The sequence below is a fragment of the Pectinophora gossypiella genome, chromosome 22 (genome assembly GCF_024362695.1).
Source record: "Pectinophora gossypiella chromosome 22, ilPecGoss1.1, whole genome shotgun sequence".
In the NCBI taxonomy this organism is placed as follows: domain Eukaryota; kingdom Metazoa; phylum Arthropoda; class Insecta; order Lepidoptera; family Gelechiidae; genus Pectinophora; species Pectinophora gossypiella.
Genome location: NC_065425.1, coordinates 6,604,907 through 6,619,164, shown reverse-complemented (window position 1 = coordinate 6,619,164; position 14,258 = coordinate 6,604,907). Strand labels below are relative to the sequence as shown.

The 14,258-nt window shown below is 34.8% G+C and overlaps 1 long non-coding RNA gene across 1 annotated transcript; it reads left to right on the top strand.

The window, feature by feature from the left end:
* The first annotated feature begins 7,869 nt into the window (after window positions 1-7,869).
* On the top strand, window positions 7,870-8,663 carry LOC126377270 (uncharacterized). The gene is made up of 2 exons (XR_007567804.1): window positions 7,870-8,080; window positions 8,342-8,663. It is a non-coding gene; the product is annotated as an uncharacterized LOC126377270 (long non-coding RNA).
* The last annotated feature ends 5,595 nt before the right edge of the window (window positions 8,664-14,258 follow it).

The window sequence follows — 14,258 nt, the reverse complement described above, 5'->3', positions numbered from 1 at the left end:
GGGAGCGCCGGTTCGAAACCCGGTACCGGACTTGCACCAATGAGTTATTAATTTTATCAAGTGTAGTTTTCACTAGACGGCGTAGACAGGCCTAACAGAAAGCTCGGTAAGATGTAGGTACTTAGTTCATCTTGTGATGGACGTAGCTCTGACTACCCCAATTGGGATATAGTCGTGAGCTTATGTTATGGTTATGTATGATTTGATAATAATTTTGTCCGGCCAAGTAGTTAATGCAATTTGCGGCGAATCAACAATAAGTCACGTCAAAAAAAATTATACTTTAGAATGAGTGTTGAGTTCAGTCTTACCTTCTGTGGATTTCAAATATCTTATATAAATAAATATTATAAAAAATCTTATATATTACGAACGTCCGAACGTTCTCAGTAACGAATTGGTGAACTTGATAATGGTCATTGAGATAGACAATTTGGTCCGTTTATGGGAGAAAAAGATGATAATGTAGGTTTTAATTAATTTCTTACTTACACATAATCTGATAATACTACTTAAATGATAATGTTACTTTTATAATTCCTCAAATGCTTAAGCGGTCTAAAATGTTTTTAGTAAGTAAGTATATCTGAAACGATTTCCTAAGAAATTAAATCACTTAAGGTAATTATGATCATTTAAGCCTATAATCCTCAAGGTTGCATCGTTAATATCAAATTCATAGTAATTACAAACTCTTATCGGGAATCTGTTGGAGTCGTCGACTTCCTAATTAATCTGACCCGTAATAATCTTATAAACGCATGTGTCGCCCGAGATACTTCTACCCAATTAACTTGTTACATTCTCGCTTCCGAAAATACCGCGCCAGTGAAAAAATACCTTTATCAAAAGCGTTCCCCGAAATCCAACCATTATCGACCACCTCCCAAATAGACTGCGATCGAAAACGTAAGATAAACCCTTCACTATAGACTCTACTAATTGGTGCAATAAATTTCGGACAACGCGACAACCTCGCTCATACGCCGACCTTATTAGGACCTCATAGACATTCGGACAAACTACAGAATCTGTCAAGTATCAACAACAACCGAAACTCAACTCTTTAGCCTTCAATTAACAAACGGTAACGAAAAGAATCGCTTTAGCGACAGCGGACGCAATAAAGAAATGTCGTCTCGTTTAAATTCCATCTTCGAATTTGGTAAAAAAAAGTAAGACACTGGATACTCAACCCTACGGCGATTAAAAATAAAAATCTCTAATGAGGAGCATTCGGAAACGTGACGGACCGGTGACAAAATGTTGAACGCATTTTTGTCTGCCTCTTACAAATTTGGCCCTTATATAAAGAGCATTACAGTTGGGAGTTAATTCTGTAAAGTACGGTAGTATGGTATCGTTAATATAGAGTCGTCGCGAACGCGCACCCGTTTGTACTCGCGTCATGCGGACGGACGCTTTTTATCGTTTTTAATTATATTTATTGTTCTCCTTATTTATTTATTGTTTTGTGTTTTGTTTCTCGCTACCGTGCGTGCATTTCGACGATTCGAGATACCGGGTGCATCCAAATTAGGACCATCGGTAGAGAATGCAAATTCGGTGTTTTGCATACAGGCTGGCTCGAAGAAAAAGTTCGCATCGAGATTCGGAACGTTCGCGAATGAAAACATCATTAGTGCTATGCAAATGATCATGGGAATGTTTTGCTTTGGATATTATTATTTATGAAAAAAAAATGCGATATGTAAACTGTTCCAAGTTGTAAGCCCAACACAAAATGGCGATCCTAACGTCAAAATTAAATTCAAGACAACTCTACGCTACTTCATATAAGCAATTTATAAATACTACCTACTTATCATATAAACTTCAAATAAAAATGTCAACGGCACGTATTTAATGTATTCGCCACTTACTCCCTATTTACCGGTAATTGTTATAAAATAATTTGCAAACAAAAGCCAGTCGATTGTCTTCAATAAATCGATGAGATTACGCGTCACCGCCGGACAATGAGGAGAAATGTCAAGAAATCCAATTTGGAATTCAAAAAAATGGCCGCTTTCTTTTTTAAACTGCCTCCGCCCCTCCGCCATTGGTCTGTTTTCATTCAGCCTTTATGCGATAATTTTACCTTCGGCATTGTTTCAAGTATGGTCGACAATTTTAAGTTGACCTAATTTTTTAAATGCAACAATGACTTATACCTTTTTTCATTCATGATATAACACACCTACAAAATACGATTTATTTATTGAAATCTCTAAATAAAATTCTTAGATTTGCTTCAACAAAAAATAACAATTCCATATAAAAAGAACCTAAGCAATTCAAAATATTGTCACATTGAAATGATTGAACAGTTTTATACAATACCTACTTCAAAAGTGAATTGGTCCAATAAATAATTTTATTATCTGTTTAAGGAGTCGTTATTCAAAATAGAAATCGATTTTAAAACGACTCTGTGGGCAGTCCTCATCAAAACATCGGTCAACAGAATGCCAATTCAGAAATTTCGGGGAAAATAATTGTACCGCTATATTTGCGAATAACTTTGCGAAATGTTTTACATTCGTATGAGGATGAGGCGATCTTGATACTTGAACAAACAAATAGTCACAATTGTGTAAAATTGTCTGGGGCACAAAATATGCAATGGATCAATCCAAATTAGAAATGTCCCTATTAAACAGCAAGTTCTTCTTCTTTTATCGTGTGGGTTGTGAGGTGAATTACCAACCTCATCAACCCTGGTAACAACACAACAGCAAGTTGAAAAGAATCTTAATTTTGCAACTAACAAATAATATTCAACTCTGTACTTATTTGAAGATAATAGAAACCACTAAAGTCACAAAAGAATAAGAATTAAAAAGAAAAGTAACAGTATAATCTGTGTAGGTACCTAACTTTGTACTCAAATTAATTTGCGAAAGCATCAAGACCGTCTAATCCACTTTTGCCAGTAACTATAGTCTATTAACTACATGAATGAATCTAAGTGAGAATGACTCAGCGTGCAGTTTCGCAAAAAGAGGCGCCTGTTCGCGGAACATTTCGACAAACAACAATATTTTTAACAATATCATTGTCAGAATTGCCTGCACGCCCGCCACTCTGTCTGCCAAAATCGGGAATTATAAACATTTTTGAGAAAATTAATATAAGTACAACAAAATAGTACCAGTTGCAAAAGCTCTACCTAGCCTACATAGGGTAATGTTTAAAAGAAATTTGGGTATCAAAAATATGTTTTTTTACTTACTTTTTATTACTTAAGATATTTAAATTTATTAAAAATATGTTTTTTTGCTTACTTTTTATTACTTAAGATATTAAAATTTATTATGACAACTTATTTGGCTCCATTAATTATTTGGTTATATTAATTTAAAATTTAGATATACCAAATTACATTATATAATGGAATACTCGTAGTACTAGCGTGAATTTATATCGTGTTAGTAAGTTCTGAGTGGATATAGACAAAAAAATATGTTTCTGTACTTGCATTATTTATTACTTAAGATATTAAAATTTATTATGACAACTTATTTGGCTATATTAATTTAGAATTTAGATATACCTACTTACATTCTTTAATAGAATATTCGTAGTACTAGCGTGAATTTATATCGTGTTAGCAAGTTCTGAGTGGGTATAGACAAAAAACGCGAACTCTTTAACGGCAATTTCTATTAAAACATCTCTTTAATTAACAATAGAAATCAGTGGCATTACAATTGTAATTCAAGTATTTGAGTTATTGTATCCCATGCCTGTTACAAGGCCATAAAAGATAAAAACAAAGACGTCGGGATCATTGTAAACAGTTTAACCTGCTGTCTATTAGTTATTTTTGTAATTGCAACCACCGTTAGAAGTTTCATTGAAGCAACGTTGTCAGGTGGCAAAAAATGGTTGGGTGTGAGCAAACGCGTAAGGAGAGGGGTCCGTATGTGTCTATGTTTGTAAAGACATAAAAAATCACTTTGTGATCCCTAGTTTGGTTAGGACATCACAGGCTGATCACCTGATTGTTCGAAAGTATATAAGATGATCCGTGCTTCGGAAGGCACGTTAAGCCGTTGGTCCCAGAGCCGTGTCAAGGGCCTTTGGCGGCTCAATAATAAACCTGACGCCAGGGTTGATGAGGCTGGTATTCCACCTCACAACCCACATGATAGAAGAAGAATACATACACTCACTCTTCGCCAGATATGTTTAAGGCGTACATAGGAGGCGAGCCTATGCCGTAAACCGGGAAATCAGGTGATATTACTTATCTGTGTTCCATACATGAATTTGAACAACGTTCAATTTGAGTTTAATTCATAATGAGTCTTTAAATATACTTAAACATTACTATTCGTTGCATTTCTATTATTCATTATCGTCGACTTATAGTAAAAAACACGTAAGAGCTTTTTGTAAAATCACATTCGGATGTGTGATTTTTATTAATAAAACCTCGCAAAGACAAGCTAGGTTCAATCCAGTTATAAAAATGTGGTCTCAATTTTTACCCAGAATGAAATAAATTTCAAATGATGATGATGAGTCATTTTAAATGGATTCTGGTAGGGTTCTAGCTAGAACATCACCGATTGAGAAATTAGTCGGTGTACTGCGGAACGGAAAGCGATTGGGGCAACCACCGTCCTACACGCCCTATCTATGGAGTAATGAAGCCGATTACTCCACCGACAAGAGCGCAGCTCTTAAATAAAGAGAGAGAGAGAGAAATTTTAAATAAATCGAGATAAGGTTAAAAAATCATATCAGAGCGTGATGTTTCAAAAAAATACTTACCTGGTTTTCAATATAAGGCGATATTAGGTTTTCACTAAGTACGTATTTTTTCCATGCATACGTGGTTCGACATCCGCAACATGACCAACGGAACCCTAAGCCAGACAAAAAGCGTATGTGTCTCTTACGATATAACGAGAGTCATTAGCCAGTGGTGCTGAGCTTTGTAATTAACATTCTCTGGAAGAAAAACTTGCAAAATGTTCCCATATACTGCACTGTATACAAGTCTTGCTACGCCATGACTGTTTCTTGGCGGAGAAGATTTTTGTCTGTATGTTTTTTTAATGAGGTAAAGATACTATACCATACAATACAAAACTCTTTATTACACTCAGAATAAACATTACTATATACACAAACATAACATAAGCTCACAACTACATCCCAATCGCGGTAGTCAAAGGTACTCCATCGCGAGATGAACTAAGTACCTATGTCTCACCAAGCATGACCGTTATACACGGCGATATGGTTCGCGTCAGCGTCAGAGTGAGCATACAATAAAAGTACATACTTACTTCCAAATATAGTGACGAGTCATACATACACATACATACAAAAAGTCACGCCTATTTCCCACTGGGATAAGCAGAGACTATAGAATTCCAATTGCTTCGATCCTAACACACTTCACGACTACGAGTCATGACCCGCAATATCTTTTGTGAACAGAGCCTTGTACTTCAAAGATAACTTGGCAGCCACTCTTGGTATTTCCATCCGAAGATAGTAAGCGGACAGTTTTATACAAGGTATTTGTACCGTAAGTTTCAACTTAATTACAATATAATTAGAGATACACATTGTCGACTTTTACGCAAACAAATATGGCTGCTGCGCCATATAAAGAGAGAGTGTTTCCTGGTAAGTAATTAATAAAAATAGTGGTCGGAGGCGGAATGACGGCGGCTAACTAAGTAACTGGATAATTTTAGCGGCACGCCATAACTGACGAGTAATTATAAGGTGACGGGAAAGAGATGGCACATGACAAACTAACACACATATTTTTATAAACCGTTAGAGACATACCTTCAATCATGAGCAATATCATGTTCTAGAACCCTGTCGCACTAACATACTTGACATTTTGTGAGAATTTATAGTTCAATTTGTCTAAAAATGACAATGGGCAAAAATGTATGGACGAGGAGCCTCCACTGATGAGACTTGCATGTAATGAAAGCTTACGCTTTCACATTCTGTCCCGGCGTTCCTTTTCTACGGCCATGTTTGTCCTGGCTAAAATGTGATAAAATACAGTGGTGGACAAAAATCGACTTAAGATTTGTTGCTGAATAACTAAGTCTACATAAATAATTATATATCATAATGTAAGTACCTACATCATTTAAACAGGAAGTTTTCCAGAGTCCGAAATGCAAAAAATAATAATAAATAAATTGACGTCTGTAGCGCCATTGTTTCTCGATAGCTAAGTTCGAGTTTCATGCCTTTTATCCCTTCCAAAGGAATCCTACCGTCTTTTTTTTGATATTACTTACTTTTTGAACCTGATCTGAGTGACAATAACAAGAGGTGGCCGATAGAGGCCGCCTAAGCTATTGCCCTAATGCAAGAAATCGTACTCATTAGCAAATCCCTCTTGAAAAGTACCTATGTCATATTACATAATATAGGTACACAGGGTACATAGACTAATTTTTTTTCGTGCTGACATACCTATGTTCTGTATAAGAATACAACATGTTTGCAAAGTTTCATGATAATCAGTTAAGCAGATTTGGCATGAAAACGTAACAAACAAACTCATTTCCACATTTATGATACATAACATAACAAATACTTTATTGCACAAACAGGAAAAAACAAAATACAAAACAAAAGAGAAATAGAATGAGTACAATAGGCGGCCTTATTGCTAAGTAGCAATCTCTTCCAGGCAACCTTTAAGTATAGGAGATATTATTATTATTTATACCTATTAGATAGTTACCTAGTTTTACAATGTAGGTATATTTGTAGAATTCAAAATGTTGAATAAGTATTCAAAATTTGACTCATAGACCACATAGTCATAGTTGAATAGTGTATCTAGACACTTGATTGGGTAGTTTCCTAGGTCAAAGATACATACATGCATTCATAAACTAACGCCTATTTCCCACCGGGGTAAGCAGAGACTATAGAATTCCATTTGCTTCGATCCAAAGATATTTTTTTTTTTTGGTTAAATTTGCCCCGAGAAGGAGCAGGCAAAGGGACATAGCCATACAGCCTGGTCAGATGAAGTTTTTCTTCATGTATTATTTCTTGAATTTGTTTTCTTTGTCTTCAGTAAATTGTTTTCGAAGGCCGGAGCCATTTCTTTTGTTTAATTATTTGTCTTCATCCATTTTTCATTTTGTCAAATATCAGGAATAAAAGTCTTAAATTGGGTATAGAAGTCTTAAATCAGGAATAAGAGTCTTAAGTCAGGGATAGGAGTCTTAAATCAGGAATAAGAGTCTAAAATCAGGAATAGAAGTCTTAAATCAGGAGTAGTCTTAAATATCTTCAGTAGTTGTTATTAAATAGTTATAAATTGGGAGAAAACATTCTCTTTTCTTTAAAAGTTGCTGAAGGGAGCGCGGGATTTCTTCAGCAGTATGGTATATTTGCATGAGGTGATCAATGAATAACAATCTTTGTAAGGAAAAACAGCGACATTCAAAAAAGATGTGATCCAGAGTTTGGATGGCATCTTGACAGAAATTACAAAGAGGGGACGATACGATATTAATACGAAAAAGATGAGCATTAAAACGAAAGTGACCTAAACGCAAACGGCAAATTATTGTGTAGAATTTTCTATTCAAATATGTGTTACCTTGGGTGAACCAAGGTTGTGAGATATTATCCTTAACTTCAGCAAACCATTTGCCTTTATTCTGAACGGTTTCTACCCAAAAAGCTTTAAATTCAACTTTTAGCTGTTTTTTTACCAAGGATAAAATGTCAGTATCGGGGATATAACAAGATGAAGTCACATTGGTAGGAATATTTGCGATTGTTTTGGCAAGAAAGTCTACTTTTTCGTTTCCAACAACACCTATGTGAGATGGGGTCCAAAATAAGGTGATTGATTTTGACATTTGGGATAATTTTAAATATTGTTCTCTTATACTGTAAATCAAGAAATGATTATTAGAATTTAGTTTGGGATTATCAAGGGCACTAAGAACGCTCATACTATCTGTGACAATTAACCAGTTATTATATTCCTGTTTCTCTATATATTCCAGTGCCTTTAAAATAGCCATAGCTTCAGCGGTATATATGCTAGCAAGTTCAGGTAAACTAAACCCACACCCTCCTTTACAATTCATATCATAAAAAGCTAAAGATACAGCATTACAAGATTTTGAACCATCCGTATAGATTTGTCTATATTCTTTAAAAGAATCTAGAGCTAAATATACATCTTCCTTAGTTTTTAAAGACTTATCAATTACTATAGATATTAAACAAAATTTAGATTCGAAGGAACCTAAGTAACATGACAATTTAAAATTTTCGTATAAATTATAATTTTCTTTATAATTTATAATTTCAGACAATTCCTGAGCTATATAAGGAAGGCTAGAACTGTTACCAGAGGAAAAACAATGAATTATTTTCAAGACAAGAGGATGATTAGTTATAGATAGAAGTTTAAGGATAAACTTGGATTTTAAGAACGAAAACCTTAATTTCAACGGAGGGATGTTGCATTCCACTTGCAATGAGATTATAGGGGTAGACCTCATAGCTCCAACAACTATGCGTAAACACTTGTTTTGAATTTTTTCCAATTTTTCCACCAAATATGAGACATTACCAAAACAATAAAAAGCATATTCAAAGTGACTTCTAGCTATAGATTTATACAAATTTAATAGTATTTTTGGGTCTGCTCCCTAATAAGTACTAGCCAAAGATCTCAAGATATTTACAGGTTTGGTTGCACGATTTATCAAGCAATCAACATATTTATTCCATTTGAAATTGCTCTGAAATGTTACACCCAGAAACTTTGTGTTTTTCTCTACTGGTAGTATGTTTTGATTGTATTTTACATTTATGGTTGTTACATTAGATTTCGATCCAAAGATAAATGATTAAATTCTGATTACTTACAAAATAAAGACAGATCTAGAGGTGACAAAAAACAATTCCCTTTTTCCTATTAAACTTATTTATGAATATTAATACAGAGAAATGTAATAATAAGTGCAATATTTTGTCAGGTTTTTCTATGACGTCATAGGTTGTTGTTTTATACTAATTCCATTCCATAGTAATTTCGTGTTTTGACGTTTAGTAAAAAGTAACTGATTTAACTAGTTGGAAACTGGCCTATTATGCATTAATTCGGTTAATTACATAAGACTACACAATCAAAGACGCATACATTTGCGAATGTAAAGCTAATTAATTAGTTACGTAGGTATACCTATTGCTTAATTAAATACGAAAATAATTTACAATTTAATCAAAATAATCATTTCTTTCATCGCATAGGCATTTCTCACGGTATGTTTTGAATGTAACAGCAGTAAGTAATTAAATAATGCATTTGGATACATTTTTATCGATCACATCGAATGATCTGGAAAGCCCTTATTTGTAGCCAGCACTTTATAATAACATGCAAAAAATGCGCGTAGGCGCTTTCAAAAATTCAACCAAATAGATTCAAATGTTATACAAATAAGGCAATATTACACTACCCAATCCAACGAGCCCGATGCGTCAGGCAGTGTAATTGCATATCGGATGGGTCTAGCATTATCCCGTTTTTCACAAGGTCCGCTTACCTAACCTAAAGTTTTGACAGGTCCGGTTTTTTACAGAAGCAACTGCCTGTGTGACCTTCCAACCCGCGAAGGGAAAACCAGCCCAATAAAGGTTAGGTCACATACCTCCGAAAAAGCATTTCTCGGGAAAGTGGGTTTCCTCACGATGTTTTCCTTCACCGCTGAGCACGTGATAATGGTTTTACATTTATGATTCAAACATGAATTCGAAAACAAATTAGACAATCATTGGTTTAGGCCTGTGCTGGATTCGAACATGCGACCTCAAAATGAGAGGCAAGCGTTCTACCAACTGGGATCGCGACTACGTCATACATTTTATACATACACCCGATCTATTGAGCCCGATAACAATTAATCAGGTAATGTAAAGCCTATAATTTGACATAACACACACTTGTTATAGGTATGGATATATCAGCTGTCACTGTTACTAAGTATAAAGCTTAAGTATCATGTTTTTATACAAATAGTAATCGATTTCATAACACACTTACCAAGAAATTATCAACCAATTTCTTTCATAATTACTGTACTTTGTAAAATGTTGATAATAATTGCCTGTAATTGTAATTGATATAATTAAAAAGTATTCACAAAGGTCATAATTACGTTGTAATTGTATTTAAGAATGTTTGTACCGTTGTGACATTCTGTTTGTCATTTGAAAACAATACACATAAACAAAAATATTTTAAGAAACTTTTTTAGAATCATAATGATACTGGCTAAAAATGTTCCATTGAAAAATTGTTTCATGACATTTTCTTTTTTTCTTCGAATAGGTACTTATGTTTTTTAAATAAATTTTAAAGGTAACTTCTTTGTTTCTTGTACTAAAATAGACAGTTCGTGTTTATATTTTTTTACAAAAGAGATTTTACTACACCAGCTGATTTGACTAATTCGAAACTAGCCTATTGTTTTTCTAACGATGTACCTATAGTAAATGGTATCCTTAACTCAATGCATACAAAAAACAAAGTTTTATACTCGGCATTAAGTTTATATGTATTTTTTTTTTATAATCAAGAAATTAGAATACTTTAGAAAGCACTTTTGCAGCTAAGAATGAAATAAATGTAGAGTCAAATTAGTATTTTATCAAATTGTAGAGATTTTAACGCGCGTTCAGAAAGATTTTACACCGATTAAAAAAACGTGAAATATGATCAGCCCATTTCATGGTATCTTAATGGTGTGCAGAATAATAAAGTCAAATTCATCATCACATTTTAGAATCCCACGAGATACTTACCAATATTTCCTACAAAAGAAACCATAGATTAAAATGTTGTTTTTTTCACCCAATCGTCATAGATTAACTTCTCACTATTGAGTGGACGCTTTTTGCCTCTTTTTTGCATTTCCCAAATGAATGAGTGAATGAACCTTTTATGAATGAGTGAAACTTTTCAATGAATTTTTTTCCACCTGTGCTATGTCGATAAAAATTTGTATTGTCAAAAGTGTTATTATTTATGACTTTAGATCTGTTTTTTGTGAATGGATGTGTAGGATGGAATTTTGAAAATGTGAATGGTTTTTGGGCATTCATTTTGAATAAGGTATTAATGGATTGGGGTGAATCGTTATCGGGTTTTCTATCAGTAAAGGCTGCACTTTGCTGACATAATAAAAACTTAATTGTCATTTTTGACGGGATTGGTAAGAGTTTTTTTTATTAACATATAGTTTTTTTTTTCATTTTTTAAGGCTCTCCCAAAAAATAGCCAAGATAGCGGCACTAGCTAGAGTTATTTTAATCGCTAATAATTATTTTTAATTTATTTTTTATTTTTTTTTTAATTTTCAGGTGTACTTTTTACGTACATTATTTAAAATCAGAAATATCTTGAGTTGTGCATATAAATATTTTGATCATAATAAAAAAGTATATCTAATTTTAAATACTTACTTTTCACCAGGTTGATGAGGTTGATATTCCACCTCACAACCTCTCAACGCGATAACACCTCACAACAAGATAGAAGAGGAGGAGAATCCCCTACCCTAACCTAACCTAAACCTAACCTAACGTAATATAAAAAATACGCCTCATAAAGAAAAAAATCATCACAAACGGACTTGTCTCTCTATCTAGTAACTATGATCTACCGTGTATAGAAATTATTGTAAAAGTAAATCTGCTTGCCACTTAATAATACCTACTTTGTCACTTGATTTAACCGGCCAAGTAGTTAATGCCATTTGCGGCAAATATCAAAATATCTTTATAATCTGGGAGTCTTCAATCTTCGTGATCCACCCTAGACCACCATCGTCACTTACCATCAGGTGAGATTGTAAAACGCGAGCCTGATATATTAAAAAAGTCACATCAAAAAAATGATACTTGAACTTCACACATATTTCACACTTCACACATTTACTAATACGTGGGAGACATGAAAAAAAACGAATTCTCACTGACCGCAATACTATTAAGTACATACATATGAGGATGAGGAGCTCGGTGGCGCAGCGGTAAACGCGCTCGGTTTGCGATTGTTGAAGTAAAGCAACTTTCGCAGAGGCCGGTCATAGGATGGGTGACCACAAAAAAAAAAAAAAGTTTTCATCTCGAGCTCCTCCGTGCTTCGGAAAGCACGTTAAGCCGTTGGTCCCGGCTGCATTAGCAGTCGTTAATAACCACCAATCCGCACTGGGCCCGCGTGGTGGTTTAAGGCCCGATCTCCCTATCCATCCATAGGGAAGGCCCGTGCCCCAGCAGTGGGGACGTTAATGGGCTGGTGATGATGATGATGATGACATACATATGCAGATTTAACCGACTGCAAGAATAACAATGTATTAGGTTCGAATCAAATCAAACAGCGTGATCCACCCTAGACCACCATCGTCACTTACCATCAGGTGAGATTGTGGTCAAACGCGAGCCTAATAAAAAAAGAAGAATATTAAAAAAATCACGTCAAAAAAAAATGTCACTTGAACTTCACACATATTTCACACTTCACACATTTACTAATACGTGGGAGACATGAAAAAAAACTAACTCTCACTGACCGCAATATTACATACACTTGCAGATTTAACCGACTGCAAGAATGACAATGTAGTAAAGGTTCGAATCAAATCAAACATGTGCCTTTCCCACGATGGACAATTAAAAAAATGAAAAAAAGTCGGCATCTGTGTGTCAACTACGGTTAAAGGTCCAACACTTGTATAAATATTGTAAAAGATTTCACGGATTATTAATTTTACGATGTTCCGATTGCAAGATTAATGTAGCCTCTACAAAGTGATTTCTCACGTAAGTATAATCTTGTTTATGGTTTTAGAAGCCGTGGTAGCCTAGTTGCTAGAAGAATACTTGCTGCTCACTTTAAGGTCGTCGGTTTGAATCCAGCACAAGCCTAAACTAAACCAATGATTGTCGAATTTAATTTAAAATTCATTCAAGATCAGAAATGATTATCACGTTCTCAGCGGTGAAGGAAAACACATTGGCGTGAAATGCATTTTCGACCTATGTGACCTAATAACCTGTATTGGGCTGGTTTTCCCTTAGCTGGTTTGAAGGTCAAACTGGCAGTCGCTACAGTAAAAAACCGAACCTGTCAAATCTTCAGGTTAGGTAAGCGGACCCCGTGAAAAAGCGGATCATGCTAGGGGGATGATGATTTTGTTTAAGGTTTTTATTATAGTCTTCTTTTATGGTGTGGGTTGTGAGGTGGATTACCAACCTCATGAACCTCGGTGTCAGGGTTATTATTGAGCCGCCAAAGGCCCCTGACATGACTCATATAACAACTACATACTTACATTAGATGTAAGTAGTGACCAGGACCAACGACTTAACGTGCCTTCCGAAGCACGAATCATCTTACTTTCGGACAATCAGGTGATCAGCGTGTAATGTCCTAACCAAACTAGGGATCACAAAGGGATATATCCCAAAGGATATGTCCCCACCGGGATTCGTACTCGGGTCCTCCGTATCGTGAGCCCAACCACTGGACCACAGAGGCCGTTTGGTCACATCACTGATCCTGACATACTCTATCTACATTCATCAAGTTTAAAATAAATAATAAAAATAATAATAATAAAATAATCAATCCGGTTTGAGGTAGCCTGAACTAAACCATTTTAAGGACTTCCCCTGTTACGACCCTTGTCAATAACTTTAAACTCTATCGAACAAAGAATAGAACTCATCTATTAGAAAACATCGACACAAACCCAATGCAAAATAGAATAAATAGCATGATCACAACATTTACAACAAACATTATCCAATAAACAAACCCAATCGCGACACTTTCACCCCGCGACAAGCCTCAGCCACCCCAATATAAAATTTCATACATCATATTCGTAAATTGTGTTCTCATAATCTCTATAAACGCACCCTCATGAATAAAACTAGCTGATGTATAAATTCAAATTTCCTCTCCTCCACACGGCTATTTCCATATCTCTCTCCCTACTTTATTATTATATTAAAACTCGCAAAAACCGACACCCGAAGTTATACGCTATCTCTCGGAAATGGTATTATCGAGCAAGCGAGCGCACACGTCTAGCCAATAGGGCATTCTTATCAGAAAATGACTCATTTCAAATGACAGAGTGTTCTAAAACTACCCTTGAATCAAACCGTATACATCTCCTATATTTTCTACATGGCATTTCCTTCTAAAT